The sequence below is a fragment of the Ursus americanus genome, chromosome 17 (genome assembly GCF_024610735.1).
Source record: "Ursus americanus isolate L20-20 chromosome 17, mUrsAme1.1.p, whole genome shotgun sequence".
Classification (NCBI taxonomy): domain Eukaryota; kingdom Metazoa; phylum Chordata; class Mammalia; order Carnivora; family Ursidae; genus Ursus; species Ursus americanus.
The window spans coordinates 29,586,279-29,611,306 of record NC_142143.1 but is presented as its reverse complement, the minus strand read 5'-3'; the positions used below and the strand labels follow the sequence as shown (position 1 = coordinate 29,611,306).

Genomic DNA, 25,028 nt, shown 5'->3' with positions numbered 1-25,028 from the left:
CACATAATCCTTTTATTTCCCTCCCCGCAAATGAGGATTGCCTAATGAGTAGCATTTTAGAGAAAAGCTAAATTCTGGATGGATGGCTTTATTTTTAATGGTCAGAAATGCTTTCTCTAGTTTCTGCAGGTAAGAAAATATGTTAAACCTGTCACAGTGATAGTAATGAAAAGTCGGTACTTCTTTTTAAATGAGTGGGATGACAGTATAGTGGTGTTGAAATTACATTGAGTAATTTACATTAAATTTGTGTGGGGAAGATAGACTGAAGAGAGGAAAGTCTTGGGAGTGGTATTCTAGTCTCATCTTAGAGATCATAATTCTTCTCTATCCCTTACACAAATTATAAAATTACTGCCTTATGAAAAATTACCACCCAAAAATATAATGTTAGCTGAAAATATAAATCTATTCAGCAAGTGTTGGATAAACTCTTGTACAATACATCTAGTGAATCATTAAATATAGCGTTTATCCTTTAACTTTGGGAAATTATCTTTCTTGGGGACGAACAAGGAAGACAACAAACTTTTGTGCCTATATGAGCAAAGTCCTAGGGTTGATGGTTACTCCGACCACCCCATCCCCAACACAAACACCCTGGATTTCTGATACTCCTTCCTCCCATTCCTTTCTCAGGTCATTCTTTTACTCCTCTCTGTCTCTAGACCAAATGAGAAAGCCAGAAAACATTTCCGGTATAAGATGGATTAGTGGCAGAATATTTTGGAAAAGTCAGTTCTTTACTTTTCTTCCTGTACTTTAATGTCCAATCTAAAATCAAGAGTCTGGATCTCTTGATTTCTCTGACAGTGATCTCTTCGCCAGACGCCTTCCCGGTGCTGTTCACCATAGCACAGCTCCGGTCATCAGAGGCAGCCCTACCTTCTCGTTTCGCAACCAGCTGTTCTACGAACAAGGGACCTGAAGCCAAGAAACAGGGAACAACTTATCAAGTTTATTTCAAATTAGTGAAGATGATATTAATACTCATGCCTATAAATTTCTTGACTCACGGATAAAGTGAGAGACAAGTTGCCTCATTTCACGCTTTGAAATAACCAGGTATTTAATCTGAATTTTGTTCTTATAAGTATGTATTCTCAAGAGCAACCTGAGTCTTGCATAATTATTTGGAGTGGGAGAAAGGGAAAGTCCTGCGAGGGCGGGTGGGAAGCAATTAGGAGGGAGAGGGAAGGGTGGAGTGGGTGGAAGGCTAACCCATGGAAGGGTGCTGCTTGGGTTGTGAAGAAACAGTGGGTCCTTGGTCCAACTTGTCTGACTCAGCCTAGGAAATAGATCATTATCATCAGCTTTGTTTCTGCAAAGGGAAGACCAGTGCTGCAAATGAATACGCGAGCATTTGTTGGACAAGTGGGAGAGATCTTCGCGTTTGTATGCATGTATATGGTGTAGTAAGCACTCACCACGTACAATATGTGTGCCAGAAGCTTTGATTCTGTTATCTCATTTAATTATTACAACAACCCCAGGATGAAGGTATTACTGTCTTCATGCTGGAACTAATGCAAAGAAAGCTTAGAGACATTAAGTATCTTGCTCAAGATCACACAGTTAACAACACGGAGAAGTAAAGCAGCTAGCCCTGATTGCTACAGTCTTAAATACCAGTAGTCAGGCCTCCTATAGAAAAAAAAGATCTCTATTATCCTAGTGAAAGCTGCAGGCCCGTGTACACACTTGACCTTGCACTGCACGTTCTTGAGATCATGCATTTTTTGGTTCCTTTTCATATCTGCATCTTCAGAGCAGCCTACCCCAAATCCTGCCCTACGTGAGATGTTCAGTTAATGTCTCTTATTTCCACGTAAATGCTCACATGAGCAAGGAGCACGCTTTGGTGAATAATAGCAGCAGGAGCTGATAATAAGCCGCAGCAGTGACCATCCGTCCCCGCCCTCACTTAAAGACTCCAAAGGATGGTGGACAGAGGAAGTTGTAAGGGGCCGCTTTACAAGCAGTCTGAGACGACGGAGCGGTTGGAGAAGTCTGTCAAAGAGCCAACAAGGTCAGCGTGCCCTGCCTCACAGAAGTTAGTGGGTGTGACTTGTACCATTATGGGAATCATTTGAGAGAGCTCTTCGGGCTTCTGAGGTTGCAACATTTTTCATGTATTATACAGACACACATTTTGTGTGTATTTCAGTACATCTTCTCTCATCTCCCCTCCTCACCTCATTCCCATCCCCTCCCCCCACCATTCCCACCATCACCGTGTTTTTCCAAATGCAACCGGCACCTCTAATTCATGACGGGAACGATGAATTCAGAGACTTAAAAAACAAATACATTCTATTCCCTCAATCTCTCTTTATTAAACTTCTATATTACAATAAACTATAGCCACCATAAATAATTCTACAGTTATTGGCCATCCTCACAAGGATATTTCAGAAATTAGATATACACATGTTCAATTTTTTTCTCTCTGAACAGAATATGGGAGAAAAAAAATCACTAACATGTCCTTTTCAAAATTTCTCTCAAAATGATAATATTTCCAGTTATGAAGTAGTCAAAAAAATCTCTATTGAGAACCTACTATGCACAAATGCTAATAAATGATTTTGAGAATCCAAAAGATTATAAGAACAGGTCCCCCGCCACTGAGTTTCAAATCTGGGTGTAAAGAGAAGAGCATAACATATGAAGGTCAGCAGGATAAGGGACAGCATGTGCAAGAGGCAGCATGTTACTTCAGGTGAGTAACGAGTGCTCTGGAAGATGAGAGGAGATATAGCCAACTGACTTGTGCTTCAGGTGGTCAGAGAAATTTTCATGAAGACAAGACATGATCCAGAACTTGAAGGATTGGTTGACAGGAAAAAAATTAATTTCAAATCTTCCTTGATTCACCATAGGGTTACATCCTGATAAACCCATCGTAAGTTGAAAATATCATAAGTCGGAAGTGCATCCTGTACACCCAACCTAAAGAAGGTCCTAGCTTAGCCCCACCTGCCTTAACCATGTTCAGAGCACTTAACGTGAACCTATAGTTGGGCGAAATCATCCAACACGAAGCCTAATTTATTATGAGGTGTTGACTATCTCACGTAATGGGTTGAATGCTGTACTGAAAGTGAGAAACAGAATGGATGTATGGGTACAGAACAGTTGTAAGTCTAGTTGTTGTTCATCCTCGAGATCGCATGGCTTGCCGGGACCTGTGGCTCTTGCCGCATCCCAGCATCACCAGAGAGTACCTCACTGCATGTCACTGGCTTGGGAAAAGAGCAAAACTCAAAATTCTATGCAGAGTTTCTACTGAATGCATACTGCTTTCACAACAATGTAAAGTTAAAACATCGTAAGTCAAAGCATCCTAAATGAGGGATCATCTGTATTTATTAACTGCTCTTAATAATTATATTATGCTGTGTTTCTTCCCTAACTCTTGATACTTTTCTCAAACTTCCTCTTCTTCCCAGTTGCCCTCAGAAATCCAAAAGTCGTCTATGACGCTCCCTCTCCCTCATTTTCCCACATCTGTTTGGTCAAGGAACCCAGCTGATTTCCCGCAAAAATGAATGTCAAATGCAACCCCTTTTCTCTGTTCCCACTGCTAACACAGTAGCCTGCAATACCAACGTGTGAGCTCCCTACCTGTTGTCACGAGGCTACTCCTGCCTCTCTCCAGACACTTTTCCTCACAGTAGCCAATGTCATCTTTTACTAAACCTAAATAGGATTATTCCTTGGCTAAGGTCATTCAATGGCTCCTCATAGCCCTGAGATATATAATATAAATGTCCTTAATATGCTTCTCAAAGATGTGCCTATTTTTCATCCTCACTGGCTTTTGCAGCCACAGACTCTACCACCCTGTCATGATAACAAACACCACCCTGACAGTACTCTGTGGTGGCCAAACTCACCAAACAGTTCCTTCCTCTTGTGTTCTGGAATGTTCTTCCCTTCAGTGTTCATACGGATAACTTCTATTCAACCATTATATCTCAGCGTAACTAGTCTTTCATAAGAAAAGTCTTCTCATACCTTAATCTACATTACCAATGCCCCCAATCCCTGATAATATCTCTCAAATGCCCAATAATTTACACTTATATATTTAGAGTTTTACTTAAAGACTATTTCTCCATTAGTCTCTAGGCTCAGTGATAGTAGGAACCATGTGTATTTTATGTACCAGTATAGTCTCAGTTTCTAGTACCCCACCAAAAAAATTAAATGAATAAATAAATTACCCAATTTCAACACTTAAGTTAGTTTCCATTCTTTTCCACCAATACTGTTCCATGGTTTACTTTAAGCGTCAAAGCAATTAACATGCTTAAAAGTCTTACAAATTTTCAACATCCAGGGATTATGTACATTTTCTTATTAGTCAATGCCATGATCTCTGCCCCTCTTTCCCTCTAAACTCTGAAGAGTTTAAAAGAATGAAAATCCCATGCTTGATGTAGCTTGAAAACCTTTATTCCACACCTTAACTTACTCAATGTCTTTTTTAAAATTACTATTCTTTCTGATTTTCCTTCTTCTTTTTTTTTCCCAAACAAGCTAAGCTTGAATCACACACGGGAAATACCTACCTTCTTCAGACTAATCTCCAGTAGGAAGAAAAGTGAAGCCTCCCAGTGTCCTGAGATAGAAAGAAAGAGAGGAGCCTCATCTTCCTAGAGTTTGAGGAAGAACAGATCAAAAGTAGTTCACTCCAGAGGCCAGACCCAAGCCCCAGGCAGGTTTTCTCTTTCCTGGGTCTCAAATGTAAGTTCTTTCCTCCCCTGGCCTAACTCTTAATATTTTATCAAAAACATTCATTGGTTATGGCAATTCCATGGAACAACAACAAAAAAAGGCAAATCTTGTAACATCTCTAAAAACATACCCCCAAATTATTTTTTAAATTAAAATAATAATAGTGAATTGAGTGCTTATAATGAGACAGACACTTGGCTAAGTGATCTGCATATGTTAAAGCACTTAGTTCCCCTTAACCCAATAAACCCTATGTAGTGGGCAGTATTACTATTACAATTCTAAGGAAATGAGGCCCAAAGAGGGTGAATAATTTACTTAGCTTCACAGAGCTATGAAATAGGAAAACCATTTTTCTGTGATAAAGTTTTACTTAACCACTGTTGTACCCTTGTACCTGTACCCTTGTAACCCATACTAAATATCTGTAAAAAGACTAACTTGGCAAATTCTGCAGACATCTGTTCATTCAACACTGTACTGGGCTTTGGAGCTCCAAAGACAAAGAAATCATTGCCCTTGCCTTCCTAGAGCTTATAGTCCTGGAAAAAGACAAAGCAATGGAAACGTAGGAAACTCACCATGAGTGGTGTCAGAGCTACAAGGGGGAATTGGATCTCTCAGTCTAGAGGTGTCTTCTTGGAGAAGGTCACATCTGACTGATCAGTAATATGAGTAGTAAGTGGTGTCACAGGTCAATATGGAGCACGGAATATACTTACTTATCTCTGAGTAACCCCTTTAAAATTACATAATGTAAATATTTAACACCCAAATGTAAAACCAACGGAAGAAAGAGAATTGGTGAGGAAGTGGGAGATGGGCAGAAGCTATAGAGCCAGTAAGTGGCTGAGCTGAGGGAAGAAGGCTGAAATCTATTGCCCACAGAGGGGGCATCCCAGTGTGAGTTGAGTGGATTTGGTCCATAGGGCACCAAAAGTACTCAGGCACTGGAACCACTAGGTACCTCTGGGAGCCAATATTCAGAATGGAGCCAAGACTAAGGCTGGTTAAAAACCTATCTGGAGCTTTTCAAGGTCTCCCATCCCTTCTAAACAGCCAGAGAACCATACCTTTGCAACTCTGGACAGAAGACAAGAGCTTTACTCCCAGAAAAAGCCGAACCTGAGAGACTATTCACTCAAACACCAAACACAGCTAAGGTCAGGAGCAAAATGCCATATAGGAAATGGGAGATTAAGTGAAAATCTTTGTACTGGACAGTGAGGCTTCTTGAACCGCATTCCTAAGTCTGCAGTTATCTCCTCTAAGCAGAAAGCTGCTAGATTCTCTTCTGGAAAAACAGAATATCTAGGGGAGGAGACCTCTAGATATAGACATTGGAAGTCTACAAGGGAAGAGCTGGGGTCTAGCTCTACTGAAAGCAGCCAGCCAGCCAGTGCTGCCCTGGCACACGGACCTGCTAATGAGCCTTTTAGAGCCCCACTCTTAACTATACATGGATGGGCAAGGATCTCCAAATATTTGACGAAGCCCTAATATGCAAGACAGACCAAAGCAAACAAACAAACAAACAAAGCAGGAGATCGGATTGGACTTAGAAAAAATAAAGATCAATACTGTGAGCAGGAAAAGGCTTTGAGGGGAAAAAGAACTTTAACAAATAACTTTAGGAGATGGGATGAGACTATACTTATAAAACAAAACTGGGAAACTAAAAAAAAAAAAAGTTATATTTTAAGCCCAAGGATTTTGTTGTATTATCCTTTATATCATTTTGTATGATATAATTTTCAATAACTTTAGTAAAAAGAGAGAAAAGCTAATTACACCAAAATTGAAAAGCTTTGTTACTTTAATTCTCATAGCTTCAACAGAACTTTTGATAAACAAAGAACACGAACAAACAGAGCTCACAATTCATGTGACAAATGAACAGTCCAAAAATAAAGAAGAGCTCTTGAAATGAAAATGATAGTAGAAAAAAAATCAACAGAGAGTTTTAAGAGAAAATCAAAGACTCTCCCAAGTAAGAACAGGAAGATAAAGAATTGAAAAATGGAAAATTCAAGAAAGAAAATAAGAGAATCAATACAGGATATTCAACATCTGAATAATCTTTGTTTCCAAAATACATAGTGGAGTTCCAGCTACCATCTTCTTTCTTTTTTTCTTTTTTTCCTTTTATTTGGGGGGGGGGTGAAAAAAATTTAGATTTAGATTTAGCCAGCTGGACTCAGTTTAGATGATCCCAGTTTTGCTGGCAACACCCAAAGCATCATAGTAAGGAGCCGGTTGAACATACACCTTCATCTCTCCATCACACCTGCTTAGGGTGTTGACCTTGGCCACATCAATGTCATAGAGCTTCTTCCCAGTCTGTTTGATCCAGTGCTTGCTGGCCTTGACATCCACAATGAACACAAGTGTGTTGTTGTCTTCTCTTTTCTTCGTGGCTGACTCAGGGGAACTTGATGATAACATAGTGGTCAAGTTTGTTTCTCCTGGGGGTGCTCTTTCAAGGATATTTGGGCTACCTTCAGAGATGCAGTGTCTTGGGCCTTTGGAAGGTAGGTGACACGTGGATCTCTATTTTGTGACTGTGGACACCTTTCAGCACCACTTTATTAACCTTCAAAGCCTTTGCTTCGGCTTCAGCTTTAGGAGGGGCAGGGATTTCTTTCTTCACCTTTGGCACCATCTTCATGAGAGGATACATCTTACTTCTCTTCTTGCCTTTTTGGGAAAGCTTCTTAAGAAAGTTGTCTACACCCACTAATTGTCATGCCTTCCCTCCTCTCTCTGTGAGCCCACTCCAGCCGAATTTTTACCTTACCACTTCCCCAACATCTATTCTCATCAAGATCACCAAAAAGGAATTCATTTCTTAGTCCTCATCTCACTTACGAGCAGCACCTGACAGAACAGATGATTCCCTCCTTCTGGAAAACGTTCTTTTGCTTGTGGAACTCCACATATACCTGCGTTCCTCTTACACCTAGGCCACTTCCTCTCAGGCTTTCCTGCTGTTTCTTACTCATCAACCTCATCTCTAAATGTGGGCAGTGCCTCCAGACTCCATCCTGAGATCTCCTCTTCTCTAGTGAGTGTATATCTACACCCCCTCTCTGGGCTATCACTTCCTGTCCCATGGTCATACGGACCCCCTATATGCTGGAGGCTTCCACATCTATATCTCAGCCCACATAACTCACCTCAACATACAGACCTAAATGTCAAACTCACAATTTACATCTTTATTTGGATATGTAACAGACATCTCATACTTCCAACACCCAATTCCAAACTTCTAACTTACACTTTCCTCCCTCTCCCTAGAAATAAAGATTAGAAACAAGCTTCTCCTCCTGTACTTTTTCCCTTTTCAGTTTTTGGCAACTTCTTTTTTTAGGCTCATGCCAAAATCCTGAGTCATCTTCCTTCCTTTTTATCTCACACCTCAAATATGGTCTGTCAGCAAATCATGACACTTCTACCTTCAAAACATATAAAGAATTCAACCACATCTCACAATCCTCACTGCCACTGCCCTGGCACAAAACACTGATACTTCTCTCTTGATTTCCTGCAGCAGCCTCCTGAATGATATCTTTGTTCTACTTTTGCCCTCTTTCAAACTCTTTCACCATACCAGCCAAAATGATTCCTTTAAGACCTATGTTAGATCATGTTATTCTTTTGCTCACAACCCTCCAACGGTCCCTTTCCTACCTACAAGGCCTTGCATAATTTGGGCCCTAACTGCCCTTAACCTCATTCCTTCCCACTCTCCCATTCGCTTCCTTTATTTTGGTCACCCTGGCTTTTTTACTATTCCTTAAATACATCTGTACTTCAAACTTGATAATTTTTTTACCTAAAAGGCTTTTCCCCCAGAGATCTACCTAGCTAACTCCTTAATCCCTGTCATCTTAACTGAAACCTCACTCTCGCAGTGAGGCCTTTCCTGGACCCATATCTAAAATCTCAAATCTCACATACACACCCCATATCATAACTTCCTCCCCGGCCTTTTTTTTTTTTCTTTTCCTTAGCATTTATTATTATCTAACATTACTTTTTATTTTACTTATTTAACTTATCTATCTTTACCATTAGAATATATGCTTCATAAGGATAGGATTTTTTGTCTTTCTGTGCACTGTTATAATCCAAGAACTTAAAAGAATTCAAGAATATCACAAAGACATTTACTGATAAATGAAATAACCAAAAAACAGAAGCATAAATCTATCAGAGAAATAATTCAAGAAAACTTCTTAAAATCTAAGAACCTCAGGTTACAAAATGACTCTTGGTAACTTATTAATAAAATAAGACCCACACATCTCAGGCATTTAAGATTTTAAAATAAATTACCCCCCATGTACCTTTTTTCAGGAAGCTACTGGAGGATGTGTTTTCTAACATGAGGTTATAAACCAAGAAAAAGTGAGGCATGAGATCCAGGAAATACAAAATATAAAGAAGAAATACATGAAGAGAATTCAGAGAATAGTGTGGGATATCAGGTCTAAGCGTCAGCCAGTTCAAATTGGAACTAGAGAACGCAAGGCTACAGTAGGACTCTCAAAGACAGAACTGCTGGATTACCTAACACTTTCGTTCATATTAAGGGCACTTCGATGCTTTGGGGAGATTTGTAAATCGACATAGGAAATTAAGTGAACAACAACAATCTATGCAATTTTAAACTCCAGAAAAAACAGAAAGCTTAGGGAGGAGAAAAGTAAAATCATACTTGCTGGGTTTGCTGGGATATGTAGCATTTATAGAGTCATGACAATTTAAATTCTGATTATTGAATTAACCAAAAGTTCTACACACACACACACACACACACACACACACACACACTAAGGAGGGAAAGCATCTTAACCTGAATACTCTTGAAAAAATAGGATCTGATAAAAGGATTTGAATACTGAGACTTTATTGAGGAGATACAAATCCAGGTCAAGGAGAGATAAGAGTAAATTAAGCAAAGCAAAAAGAATGCTAAGCAATAAAGGTCATGTGTTACATGTTGGCCTCTCATTGGTCAAATTTATCCACAGATATAATTCTCCCCTATTTCTGAGTTGGGTTATCTGGCTTCTCCAACAGCCACTGGGAAGCTGAATTTCACATTCACAGGATTAGAGCTTCATCTGAGTCCAGATGTGGTAACAAGAGCCAGAAATGTTGAGCGTTGTGTTAGTTGGCCTAACGGTGCTGCTGGCAGCCAAGGAAAGGGCCCAAGATTCCAGGGCGAATGACTGGTTATCTCCTGGAGAAGCACCACGGTCTGGGAGCTGGACATCACCAGGAGAAACTGAGGAGGAAATAAGGCTTTTACCCAATACAGAGGGTAAACCAATCTTGCAGAAAGATGTCAAGGAAGCTAAATTCTAACTTTTTATAGTAGTATTTTGAGATAATGTCTAAATTTTTTAAATCAGAAAAGTGATACCTAGCTAGCTAGACAGATGGGTAAAGAAAGAATGAGAAGCCGCAGAAATACTAATTATTGAATCTGTTCGCCTCTGTAAATTGCACAGTTTGCCACGAGGGGAAAAGCAGGGACAAACTTGTAGTGTGGTTTGCATGATTAATCCAGGACATGATAATAATGTGTATTAAAAATTACAATTAGGGGCGCCTGGGTGGCACAGTGGTTAAGCGTCTGCCTTCGGCTCAGGGCGTGATCCCGGCGTTATGGGATCGAGCCCCACATCAGGCTCCTCCGCTAGGAGCCTGCTTCTTCCTCTCCCACTCCCCCTGCTTGTGTTCCCTCTCTCGCTGGCTGTCTCTATCTCTGTCAAATAAATAAATAAAATCTTTTAAAAAAATTACAATTAAGTCTAAAGTAGAATGAGCGAAAGCATTGTATGCAAAGAAAAAGAGCGGTGGCCTCTCTGCAGCGATGCAAGCCTCTGGAACAGTCACATACGTAGAGGTTGGGCATGTGGATCAGATTGACTGGAGATAAGCCTGAGGAAGGAGGACGAGGGTGATTTTAAGTCATGCTAAAGACTCGAACTTTATTCTGCAGGACTTGAGGAGTCAGTTTAGAGTCTAAAGCAGGAAAGAGATATGATCATATTTGTATTTTAGAAAGAATATTCTAGCTGTCCTTCAGAGAATACCTTAAATGGAGAAAGGCCTGGAGGCAGAGAGTGCCTTTAAGAAGCTAATGGAATATCCAAATAGAAAGATATAAGTTCTGAATTACGTATAGTAGAAACAGGAGAAGATAGACCTATCCGTTGTTTAGGATCAGTAAACCAGTTGGGACCAATATCCTTTATGAGGCACAAGGAAGAGGTTATAGGTGAGAGGAAGGTTATAGATGAGAGGTTACAGATGGGAACGTCATCCTAACTCGCCTTTCTATGTAATCTAGTGTGAAACTCTCCAGAAGACGCTTCTATTCCCCTGGCGCATCTATCATGCAGTCTACCAACTGTGGTCAGAGTTATTTCTTGAATATTTTCAGTGAACATTTATGATGATTGCAATCATGCATTTCTAAATTACTAAGTGGGAGTAAGTTCCTGTGAAAGTGACCTCTTAAAGGAAGAAATATTTTTAAATGCTAACTCCTCCTCAGATGACATTTCTTCCCTATAAAAAAAAGTCTTGCTCTTACCCATATCAAGAGTGTTGTTTATGGCCTACTCGACTCATTCTGTACGTCACTAAATCCCCCCTCTTCCATTCTCAGCAGTTAAAGTTTCTTTTCCTTTCACTCCATTGTGAACACTGCCAAAAGTTTCTCTTCTCAAATCCCATTTTAACCACGTTATTTATTAATTAAAAATCTCCGGGCTTTTTATCTTCCCTGTAGGATAAATACATGCACACTGTATAGTGTACTCTCTATATAATTTTCACTGTTAATCAGCTCAAAAATCTAGAATGTTTGGTTCTTTTCCTTATTCTAGAGATTAAAAAATCAAAGGGGAAAGCAATTTTTGAGTTAAAATTGAATGACTTTCCACTTCTATTTTTCCCTTACTTCCATTTAGTCTGTTTTCTAAGACCCTTCAAAATCTACATAGTCCAAAGCTCTCTTCCCATTAATCCCTACTGAAATGTGGTTCTTAGGTGGAGGGCTTTATGAACCCCCTGCAGCCCTCCTGGTATCCACGAGTAGGCTAGACATGTACATAAGCCCCTAAAAAAGTATATAAATGTTTGCATCTATTTTTATATGGTCATTTTCTGAAGGAGAATTAAAAGTATCTATCAAATTCTTAAAATAATCCATAACCTTAAAAAGGTGAAGAACACTACTCTGCAGAAAAACTCTGCTCTAGGAGATCAGACTACTCCCTTCCCACTCTGCTCCTTCTCTGCTCCTTTTCTTCTGCATTGGCTGATCTCCACTCACACAAAACTGGCTTTCTCTCTGATACCAGGCTCACATCTTTCTTCCTCTGTGTGGCCTTTGCAGATCAATGCAGGCCACAATGACCAAGTTCTCCTCTGAAGTGTTAGCACTCATGTCCTATGTAACAAATCTAGTAATTAACGAGAGACCACCTTGGGGCATTGCTTGAATTTCTGTATGTCTGGGTTTTTCAGTAATTCTATTTTATTGTTATTTGCTTCACCATTTAGATTTTAAGAATCCAGCATTTTAGAGCGCCTCATACTCTCCACAGTATCCTGCCCAGAGCTCCCCAGAGCATGGATGTTCAATAAATATTGGTCCAGAATGAAATTAGCATCTTACTTTTCAAAAAAGCACAAGCATTATTCAGGGGCTTATTAAATACTTAGGCTGCACCAGGATCGATCACGGAGATGGGCAGACGGTAGTGCTCCCCATCTAAGGTAGGGCGAGAACCATTGATTTATAATGGGCCTTACAGTGAACTCAGGGTAGAGTTCATGGGAGTAGGGCTATAAGCAATTGAAGCAGTACAAAAGACAGGACGTAGGGACCCAGTGGTTGAGGACAATAAATGAAAGGATTTGAGAATGCCAGGAACAGAAAGAAGCCGATTGTTTCACAAAAGGTTCAATCCTATGGGGGAGGTAAAACCAATCAGTCTTCTCCTTACGACGTGGAGACCAATCCCCAAATCCGTACACTACACCAGCTTCTGATCATTCAACAAATATCTGTATGAGGTTACTGAAGACATAAAGACACACTGAGGGAACTGAAAATTTAAAATATCACAATGTTCATGTGTTGGTGAATGAAACAAATGAACCTCTGAGAGCTCCATTTCAAGCTCTGTGATGGCCACATCAAGTTGCTGGAATATCCCAAGCTAATAGCCATGGGAAAGAAGACTTCATACTCCTTACCTTCAAGCAGTTCAAATCTAGTTGGTGAAACAAAGTTAGATGCGTAAACACAGACCAACAAGACAGTGGATACCAAAATGCCAGACAAAAAATACATGAAAACAGGCATTACCTGAGTGTGTTTGCTATTTCTTAATTGTTAAAATTCTGGTTTGTTAATGATACCATAGAAGTTTTATTGTGAAAATAAACTCCAAAACATTTATTTGGTGATACTATAAAACTCTCTTCTAGATTATATCTGAGTAGAGACTCACCGGAAGCATTTTTTAGTCTCGATTAGTACACCATGTATCAAAATGGCTTTAAGATGAAAAACAACATCAAATCAATGTACCATCGCAACGTGCAACATCTTGTGCAGAGGACTGAAGCAGATAACTGCTTTGATGGAGAGTTTATGAAAGAGATTTGGTTTCTGCATTGGCCTGGATTACCTAGAAAAGTTGAGAAAAGTATTACTTTTTCATGACTGTGAAAGATCAGGCAGCATGAGTAAGGGAAGGGGAAATGAGACAGTGAAGGGCCAGAAGGAAGACAAGATCATGCGTTACCATGCTACTCACAGATGTAAACTGTGTTGCAAGAAGGCCCATGCAGATGTCAGGCAGGTGACTCCTTTAGGCCACATGATACAATGCGACATAATGTGACTTCAGGCTATCCCAAGAAATCATGCCTTGGAGTATCTACTAGAAAGAAGACAGCTAAAGCTTTTTTTTTTTTGTAGTTCCTTCCCATCTTGCAGCCCCCAGTGGGGACTTCTGGTTCCATCACCTGTCTCCATCCTATGTTTTATCATACATTTCTCGGTCCTGACATTTCATCAAGAGGTGGCTGGTTGGCTGCAAACAGAAGAATGATGTAGCCCAAGAGAAGTGATGAGAGACTCCAAGGAGGCACATGAGATGTGCCCCACAGGATATCAAGAAAGGTTCTCAGATTCATCAGTCAAGCTGGGAGATGAAAATCACAAGAAGAAGGAGTGACATTTATGAGAAACTGGTTTGACCATTTGTCGCTAACTTGCAAGGCCTTGAGGAAGTGGTACAAAGCAAAAACCATAAGCCATGCCAAAGAAGTTGGGTTTAGCGGACAGTGAAGATAATGAAAGTTGTTAGCATCACAGATACAGTACTTACACCCAATGGACTCATTCAAGTCAGTGGTCCTGATTGGTTGTCAATGGGGGAAACAAGAAGAGCCATGAACATTCAGCGCCCAAACTTTAAAAGAACAAAAAAATTGCCATTGCAAGTGAATGTGCCAGGACATGTGTGGATGCATCACATTCAAAACCGCAGTTCTCAGTACAGTTGCAGGGTGTCCCAGGAGCTGTCCCTAGCCTAGCAGTAGATGTCCAGCTTAAGTTTGTTGTTTTGTCCCATTGCTTCAGCTAAGACTTCACATGGTGCGGCTAGAGTCTCGAATGTCAAGAAAGACCACGTCTGTCCACCAATTCCTTGGACCTGGACATAGATGAAGCTCAGGCACTTTCTGTTCCCCTCTCTCCTCCATCAGCACACACCCCCTCCCCTTCACTCACCACCAGACAGCAGCAGTGACCACTCTTCCAGTTTCCTCCTCTCCATTTGCCACCAACCTCACTCAGCCACTTTCACTCAGTAACTATTTTCGAATGGACTCATTTCATTTTACTAACTGTTATTTGGATTCCTGGTGTGACTCTAGCATATTATTTCACAGTCTCTCTACACTACAGAGCATGTCCTTGCCAGAGGAAATGACATTTTGTATCTCATTCTGCATTCAAACATTCATACTAATGACTGATTAATTATTAAATCATTAGATCGGTGGTTTTGTAAATGCTTTGTATCATGCAAGAAATCCCTTAGAGATTATGAATAAGTACTTAAAAAGTAATAGTGTTATTTGGAGAAACAGAATCCACTTGAGATGCATTCTTTTTTCCCATTTAAAACAAGGAAATATAGGCCATATTTACCAAAACCTTATGTAATATGTTAAAAATGCATTTGATCATCAAATAATCCAGCAACCATGCTCCTTGGTATTTTCCCAAAGGAAATGAAAACCTGTGCCCACACAAAAACCTGCCCATGGATGTTTATAATGGCTTTATTCATAATTGCCAACACTTGGAAGCAGCCAAGATGTCCTTCAGTAGGTGAGTGGGTGAGCAGACTGTGGTGCCTCCGGACAAGGAATATTATTTGGCGGTAAAAAGAAATGAACTGTAAAGCCAGGAAAATACACAGAGGAAACTTAAAGGCATGTTGCCCAGGAAAAGAGACCTATCTGGAAAAACTACATACCATGTGATCCAACTCTATGATGTTCTGGAAAAGGCAAAACTATGAAGAGAGTACAAGATTCAAGGGTTGTCTGGGGTTGAGGAAGGGGGGTAAATAGGGAAGCAGGGGGATCTTTAGGGCAGCGAAAACACTCTGTGAGACGGATACATGTCATTATACATTTGCTCAAATGCATAGAATGCACAACACAAAGAGTAAACCCTAATGTAAACCATGGACTGCGGATGACTGTGGTGCATTAATGTAGGTTCATCGATGGTGACAAATGTACAAATATACCAAATGTTGGTACCAAGTGTTGGAGGTTATGCATGTGCGGGGTCAGGAAGTACCCGAGAAATGCCTGTACCCTCTCTCCCGTTTTGCTGTGCATCTGGAACAGCGCTAGGGACAGCGCCTAGGTGCAGGCAGTTAAGCGTCCAACGCTTGGTTGCGGCTCAGGTCTGATCTCAGGGTCTGATCTCAGGGTGGTGAGATCAAGCCCCAAGGCAGAACCCTGAGCTGGGCTCTGCACTCAGTGTGCAGTCTGCTTGGGTTTCTCTCTCCCTCTCCCTCTGCCCCTCCCCACCCCTCTGCTTGCTCTCTCTCTCTCAAATAAATAAATCTTAAAAACAAATGCTCTAAAAGATCTTAATTTAAATAAATCTAAAATAAAAATATATTTTAAAAAATGTAATTTAGGTAACAAAGGAGGCCCATGTATGTGTATGTGTAGCTCCTATACACATGTGGGTTTATAATTTGTGTGTTTATGTACACGTATATACAAGTATACACACACTTATGCAAGTGTATATAAATATATTTATTTGTGTATGTGTATGTATAGGTCTTTTCAGCTTCCTGGGATAGAAAGAATTCGGCCTTGGCAACAGATAGACTTAACACTAAATTCTGGCTCCCCTACTCTCTGTGTGACCCTCAAATTCTTAAGTGATAAAATGGTTATTTAATATAATACCTACCTTATAATTTTTTCATAAGAATTAAAAGTAATAAAGTGTGTAAATGCCCTAGCAAAAGATCTAGCAGATAGGTCAGTGGACAACACATTTTAGCTTCCTCCTGGTACGTTCTTAATGACTCTCACACATAAATTCCTTGAAGCCAGAAGGAGGGCACATTATCTTTGTGTTCTCAACACCTACCCCATAATGAGCACTCTGTGAATGTTTGTTCAATACAATGGAATTAGGATGTGGGCTACTGAGAACTAAAGTACTAGTCCCTAAAGGATTTTGAAGAGGTTTTTTATTTCCTTCTCTTACCTCTGAAGTTAGCAGAGGAACCTTATTTCAGGCTCTCTGGGATCTTATCAAGTAGATATCACAGAGGGGCGCCTGGGTGGCTCAGTTGGTTAAGTGTCTGCCTTGGGCTCAGGTCATGATCTCAGGGTCTTAGGATTGAGTCCCCACAACAGGCTCCCTGCTCAGCAGGGGGTCTGCCTCTCCCTCTCCCTTTGCCTCTGCCCTTCCCCTCCTCCCCCCAACTTGTGCACGAGCACATGTGCGCGCGCTCTCTCTCCCTCTCTCTCTCAGATAAATAAATAAAATCTTTAAAAGAAGAAGATACCACAGAGAAAAATTTTCCTTTCCTTAGGTTTTTCAAATTTATTTTCTACCTCACAATCCTCTAGCATAAAAGTTACTGTTCTTTGTGGCAGTTTTATTAAAGAGTGGCAATTTCTATACCCCTTGAGAGAGAATGATCGGTTTTCTATTCTATAGGAATAAAATAAAATAAAATGTAAAAGCAGACTAGATCTTAAAACTACATAAAATTTCTGCAATTCGGTCTTTTACCTTTCCAATTAATTATAGGAATTTTTTTCCTTCATTTTTGCTCGAAACTTGTGTTATCAATTTTCATCCTTTGTATTTGTTTAGCAAGTTAGCCTTTAATTTCTTTTTTCCTATTCACTACTCTATGGTGCATCCGGCTTCCTATTTGTTAAGAAAGGAGGCAGAAGATGCTATTGAATCATCATATGTTTCCCAAATGGAGGCCTTAATTTCAATTATACCCATGCAAGGACAAAATAGAACCCTAGTAAATGTGAAACATCTGATCGTTATACTCTGAGATCGGCCAGATCGCAATCAACTGCAACTTCCTTCTACCTAATTTTAATTCCATTTGAGAATTACCCATGATAATTTGACCCAGGTCTCTCCACAAAGTAACATTATCTTAGAGTTTACAATTTCGTTAACCTCTTGTGATTAGAAAAGGGAGTATTTCAAAACTTCCACTTGATTACTCTGAACTGTGACGGTTTCCTTTGCATGGGTTAAGCTTGTGTTACTTGCGTTTAACATGGCAAATTCAGTGTGACCAATGCAACCCAGTGCAATGTCTTCACAGAAAAGTGACGACAGAGAGTCTCATTGAAACCATACCCAGCAGCAGACTGGCAGAATGGTGATTTTTCAAATCAGAACTACTAAGTACCAGAGGCTATTCTGAAGAAATTCAAATTAAAAGATGAATTAATTTAAAATCATTTAAAAACCTGTATGATACCGACTTACCTGATTGAATAGACCTTAACAGCTTATCCTCTTAATCAGAGAACGAAAAATATTAAAATTAAATCTGGTAATCACTTTTAAAATTGAAACTAGAGCTCAGGGTAATGAAGTGAGAAATTTGAAACATATTTTCTAATCACAAGAGTTTAAGAAAATTGCAAACTCTAAGATAATGCTGCTTTGTGAAGAGACCTACGTCAAATTATCATGAAGTGAAATATGGAATTAAAGTTAGGGTAGAAGCTGGGGTAACATTTTAGTAAGTTACCATGCATTGTAGTGTATCTCAAAGTTATATGTACTGTTAGATGTGATGCTGATTTGATCATGAGGATGAGAATAAATAATTAAGACTGGAAGTCCAGTCTCCAGGGGAATGGTTAGAATTCTTTTCTTTCACAGGTCTAAAAAGAAAGTTAGAATATGTTAATTATACTTGAATTTTAAAAAAAAAAAGTGAGAAAATAAAATAAGATGAAAACAGAGAAACCATAAAAGAGTCTTAACGATAGGGAACAAACTGAAGGTTTCTGGAGGGCGGTGGGTGGGGAGATGGGGTAACTGGGTGATGGGCATTAAAGAGGGCACTTGATACATGAGCGCTGAGTGTTACATGCAACTAAGGAACCACTACGTCCTACCCCTGGAACAAATAATACACTATATGCTAACTAACTTGAATTTAAGTTTTTAAAAAATAAGAATTTAAAAAATAAAAAACAAAGTTAAGCAACATGAATGTATATCTGATTGATTGTAATCTCATTAAAATTACTTGGTTATGAAAAAAGTAAAATTTTCTAATTCTATCTTAAACTCTTTTTGAAAATAATGGTAAATAAATGAAGTTTTTAAAGTTTAAGATTATAATGTTTAAAGATTCTCAATACCTTGAAATTTCATACTTAAGTGTTATGAAGAAAATCTTTCACCTTTTCACAATTAGGAATATCTACTCAGTGCAATTCTTGTCACACTAAAACCATAAGCTTCACGAGGGCAGGGCCATGTCTCTCTTTTTTTCTGGCTCTATCCCCAACAGCTACTGTAATTCTGGCTCCTATTATGAACTTAACCAGTATCTATTGAATAGATGAAATATCACGTACATGTGCTAATACTAAGAAATCCCATTAAATCACTAATAATGACTCCCATTTGTTCGATCATTCAAAACTAACTCAACAAATATGTGCAGAGGGGCTCTGTGTGCCAGGTTCTGTCCTGGGCTCTAGGGAATAGCTGTGAACAAAGCCAACATAAAAAAATCCTTATCCCATTGAAGCTTACCTTGTAGCAGGGGAGACAACCAATCCATGCTGTAAGCAAGTAGAATATATAGAAGGTTGGTCCGTGATAAATGATTTGCAGAAAACAAAACAGTGGACACAGGTAAAGGGCGTTAGGTGGTGGGGAGAACTTTCTGGAATGTTTAAGGCCCAGTAAGGGGAGACCAGTGTGGTTGCAATAAACAGTCAAAGGGAGAGAAGAAGGTGAGATTAAAAACATACCAGGGGTACTTGGCTGGGTCAGTGGGTAGAGCATGCAACTCTTGATCTCGGGGTTGTGAGTTCAAGACCCATGCTGGATATAGAGATTACTTTAAATAAATAAATAAATAAATAAATAAATAAATAAATAAATAAATACAATCTTTAAAACAACAGCAACAACATAACGGCCATTATGAGGCTTTTCCTCTGATTGAAGCAGAAGCCTTAGATTTTGAGGAAAGAAATGACACCATCCAACTTAACATTATAACAGGATCGCTCTGGCTGCCGTGTAGAGAATAGAATGAGGCAGAGCCAGAACATAAGCAGGGACACCAGCAAAGAGGCCATTTCAATCATCTAGGTGGGAAATGATGACTCTTAAATGTATCGTTCACCACGTACCAGCCAGTGTGAGAACTGCCTTATGTATTTATTTAGAATATTTACATATTCTATTACCTAAGTCTTAAACTTCTGAGGTAAATATTCTATTGCCATTTTCTGGATCAGGAAATGGAGGCTAACAGTGTTTAATTTGCCCAAGGTCACGTGGTTAGCAGGTGACAGATGTAGGATCCAAACATCAGTCTGTCTGTTATCTTCCCCGTTGCCATGAGACCCGAAGTTTTCATACATGTTTTCAAATGTTTTGTAATAATTAGCATCAGTATATGCAGGGATTACAATAGCACTCACTCTAGGGGTCATGTGACGTTAACAAGAAACGAAAACATCCTTCCAGCTCTGTCCTCAACCTCTCTATGCTATGAACCTCCCTACAGCAAACCAACTGACCCGTTACCTCCTAAATATTCCTTGAACTTTCCTGATGATCTCACAATTTTAGGATGTAAAGAATAAACCTCACACTCAAAGCAGGAGCCCTGTCTACGTAAACCCTGGTATTCATGTCAGTTGGTCTCTGAATATTTCCAATATTTCTAGGACAAGGAATTCCTTGTTGGCTGTAGCTGCTCCTGTGCTCTTGTCAAACACCATCCGGGAATCCCAGAGATTCTTGCAACGGATCTTGCAGAGAGTTGCCCACACTAAAAGTATGGCTGTAGGGTGATAGCATCCATATTATAGAACATTCCCCATCACCCAGGCCTCTTATGATAAAGAAATGTGACACTAATGATAACTGGGGCTTAGAGTAAACAAACAAAATCCTACTTCTATTGATTTTAGAATGCTGAGAGGTCTTGGCTTGAGGTCTCGAATTTCATATTTTTAAAATTGCAGTTAATTTTCACTTTAGTCTTTAACTCATGAAGGAAGCCACTGCATGAGGGACAGAAAATAGAACCATGAGTTATAATATTAGAATCTCAGTCTTGCATTTACTACCACGCAGATGTGGGTTTCAGGAAGCGACTGACAGCCAGGTCGTATGACCACGGTGAACAACCCGTCCATTCTGTGGTAGGACATTTCAAATTCAACCCCAGGCCATGCACAGGGATGGAGAGGAGAGGAGGAAATCTCAAGACACTGGGACACTTTGGAAGCTCTGCATGTTGACCTGGAGCTGTGGGACTCTGCTGGGGTTCCTGGACAGGGATAAACTCTCAGCTGCCAAAACTATGATCCCAGAGTTTGGGAAAAGTACCACACAAAAGGCAAGTGACAGGGGATGTGTGGAGATTGTTTTCGGTTCTTCCACATCCATAGGGCTTCAGACAGTCACAGTGGAATTACGACTAGAAAAGCCCCCTCATTTCTTTAAAGTTCCCTCTCACTCCATTTCCTGGCTCCAATGCCTGGATACCAGAAGCTTAAGAACAGGATTCAAGCATGATTAATGGGTGAAATGTAACACATGAACTTGGACCAACAGTCTCCATCCGAGCCACACAAGCGACCTTGGGAAAAGCAAGTCAGCTACCCATGGTTTTAATCCCTTTACATCTGAGATTAAAATTAAAAGTTTGTCTGCTTTTATCCAATGATTTTCGGGGCACCATTTTTGCACTTTTCCTGTGTGTTGGCATGAAAAGTCGTAGGCATACCGAACAGTCAGGGGTCCGGACTAGAAGCCCACTTTACTAAAATAAAGAGCTTGGTATGATGGCTTCTCCCATTGTTATTACAATGTCCCGTAACAACTGTCTCCTTAAAACACCATCCCAGCCTATTGCCTGAGTCATAAGTAAAAACACCAGTTCGGTCCTCGGGCGGCTCTGAAGCAACTTCTTAGAACAGGATGTGCTTCTTCCTTGAGGTGACAGGTTACCTACTGTGAGGGTTTTTTTTTTTTTCATCCCTATTGAAAACATCTCATTTGCTGCCAAACTATATGTAAGGGAAAGAAGCACGGTCTGCCCTCAGAGGCTCCTTGGAGACTGAAACCAGAGAATAGCCGGACATACACGCAGTATGAAAAGTCTAAATTAAACAATGGCTTTACAAGAGCTCCTTCCCATGTGACTTTGAATCAGAGCAAAGGGAAGTTCACAAAAATCAAAGCAGTAAAAGGGACCTTTATTTGGAAAGTACTCATTAACTTGGCAAAGCCAAGCTTTAGGAATTAGATCTGTGAGGAAAATCCTCCTGGCCATGAAACCCGAGCTTTGATTTCTACAGGCTCATAAAATAAATAATAATATCCACTTACAGCTCTATATTACCTTTCAGCATACAAAGCGCTTTCCCATACATTATTTTATCTTCACAACATTCTTGTGAGGTATTGAGGCATGAGGACTCCCTTTCGTGGGTTAAGAAATCGAGGCTGGGGGAGCAGACAGGATTTCCTCAAGGTCACACAGTTATTAAGAAGTCGAGGCCAAACTGAAATTCTGGTCTCCAGACTCCCATTAGGAGCTCCTTCCCCTGTTGCATCTCTGAAGTTAGGAAACCACAGTTCCAGGTTACCCTATCTAGTTAAATGTTAATTGTGGAAATTCTGAAAGCCGCCTGGTTACCCAAGAGCTTGAAAAAAGACAGGCCAGACTTGGAAGAAAGCACACTCTCACGCTGCTTGATACATGTTGCCTGCAACAATGGCAAGAATCCAAGGTATATTTTGAGGAATTCAAAATATAGAATTCATTATGAATATATAGAATTCATTTAAATTCTATTTTTGAGTTTCATAATAGTAATGTCAAAGGCTAAAACTACAGCCTATATTAGAAGCTCTGCCAATGAAAAAATACAAAAGGAAAAGCTTCTTGCTTTATAAACTTGAAATAAATTTTCCAAGGTTCTCTCTCAACTAAATTAAATACTATAATTTTGACATGATGAAAATATCCAAAACTTACTTTTAGTTGGCTGAAATTAGAGGTGTGTTTGTTTTTCTTTGTTTGTTTGTTTGTTTAACAAATGTGGGATAGCGCAAAGCAGAGAGTAATGGCGGAAGGGCATTGTTTTGGTGACCACAGAGGTCGGGCTTTGAATCCCGGCTTCTGGAGACCTGAGCACTCCATTTAACTACTGACAGGGGCTTTATCTATAAAGTAGATGCAAAACTATAATTATTTGGTGGTTTAGTCAGCTCGGGCTGTGCTATGACAAAATACCACAGACGGGCTGGCCTAAACAACAGACATGTACTTCTCACAGTTCTGAGGTTGGGAAGTCCAAGATCAAGGCACTGGTAGGGGTGGTTCTTGATGAGAACCCTCTTCCTGACTTGTACATGGCCATCTTCTTGCCGTGTGCTCACATGGCCTTTTTTCTGTGTGTGTGCACAGAGAAAGGAAGCAAACTCTTCAATCTCCTTTCAGGGAAGGGCACTAATCTAATGATGGGGACTCTACCCTCAGGACCTCCCCTAAACCTACTTACCGGCCAGAAGCCCCACCTCCTAACACCATCACACTGGGGGTTAGTGCTTCAAAATATGAATTCGAAGGGGCAATCATTTAGTCCCCAGCATGGAAGCAAACTGGAAAAATAAGGCATTTAGAAATAAAGAGGCAATATTTTAAATGAAGCATACCCAAAATAGTGAAGACCACCGGGGCCCGAAGTTCTGAGTCACTAACATTGGTCACAGTCTGTCAGGTAGCCCTTTTGAAAAATCAAGAACACTGACTGGGATGCTAAGTAGGCTTGAGATACCAGTCATTTCCTGCTGCCCGCGACCTATTTTCAGAGAATCCATCTGTTGGTAACTAAATGATACCTACCACCTAACCTGATGTGTAAGCAGCTGCACTGAGGAGAAACCATCCATCATTCAGTCGAGCAAATCAGATTCTCTGACAAGGGAATGTAGCGTTAGGTTTAATAATTGAGGTAGTGAGGTGAGGTTCCTGGGGTAGGGGTGGAGAGACACACCGGCAGGTACAGAATGAAAGTCACGTCTGGACCCGTAAGCAAGAGCTACATGCAAGCGGAAGGTACGGGGAACAGGGCAGCCATGAGGAAGGTGGCAGATTCAGAGCAGATGGGCAGAGAAAGTAGAAGCAGGAGGCCAGTCGCCCAGTGAGAGACGGGTACACACTCAGGTACTGAGTTCGCAATCCCAGGGCCTCCTGTGGCCTGGCTGTACTTTTTCCTGCCTCCAGATAATTCAGAGAAACCCTAGTCTCCTTTCCTTAATCTCTCTTTTTACTAGGAATGGTCTGAATGGCTTTCTGTCTCTTGCAAGCAAAAAGCCTTGAACATAAGAGCATGAAAGGAGGAGATCGATTTGATTAATACAAATCTGTATGAAAATGCCAAAGAACAATCTGAAAGCAACATGGGTGGGGGCTGGGAGAAACACAAAGCGAGCGTGCAGTTGGCGCCGGGTCGGGTTAACTAGGGAACCCTCCTGAGGAACACAAATGGAGTCACGTTTGGAAAGAAGGGAGCCACTGCGTGTGCAGTGAGAAAGGCATTTACGTAGGAAGCTAGCTGCAAAGAGACACAAAAAACAAACCACCGAAAGTGACTGCCAAAGCAAGCTAATAAAAAAGGCTGATCTTTCAGAGAATAAATCATTTTTAAGATTAATTTCATTCTGAATGCAGTATCTTCTAACCTAATAAAGCCTTTTTAATTATTAGATTGCTTTGAAACTCACCTTTCCTTCCATTCAATAAAAGTGATTTTTTATTAGTTTTGCTGTTTTTGGTTCCAAAATCAATCGAGGCTTTAGTTCCTGGTCAGTTGCTAACTAGCAATTTTCTGCGAATCAAGTCTTCACAAGCTCAAGTTCTCCTTTTGGGACTTACACCGGTTTCCTAGTTCGTGGCCTAGTTATGAAAGCAGAGTAACTTTCCGAGGTTAAACATTCATGTCTTAATGAAGCACTGAACGATTTCGCTTGATATTAGCCATTACTTCTGACACGTGTAAATGTAAAAACACCTCGACAGAGAAAGATATTTGTATTATTTGCTTTAAATCCCACGGTTTGCTTTAGCCTCCAAAAATATTAGAAGCTCCTCTTATGAGGCGTATGTCACAATGGATTCATCTGAAGGAGCATTTGAGAGGGTCTGAGCCCTGACCGTGTTTGACACAAATGTTACGTCTCACCAGCACGACCAGAGAGCTGTCAGATCAATCAGTAATTGCTGGCAAAGGAAGAACAGGTGACTCTACCGGGAATGACGGAAAATGGATGGGAACAGCTGTTACATGGCCGAGTCTTTCCCTTCGGGGACAATACCAAAAAACCATAAAAGAGTAATAAAGGCCAACTACAACTGCTAATATCTTACTCTCATACC

The 25,028-nt window shown here is 40.2% G+C and overlaps 1 pseudogene; it reads right to left on the bottom strand.

Annotated features, from left to right (window-relative positions):
- Nucleotides 1-6,945: 6,945 nt before the first annotated feature.
- LOC123780488 (large ribosomal subunit protein uL23 pseudogene) lies at nt 6,946-7,432 on the bottom strand (annotated as a pseudogene).
- Between the last annotated feature and the right edge of the window lie 17,596 nt (nt 7,433-25,028).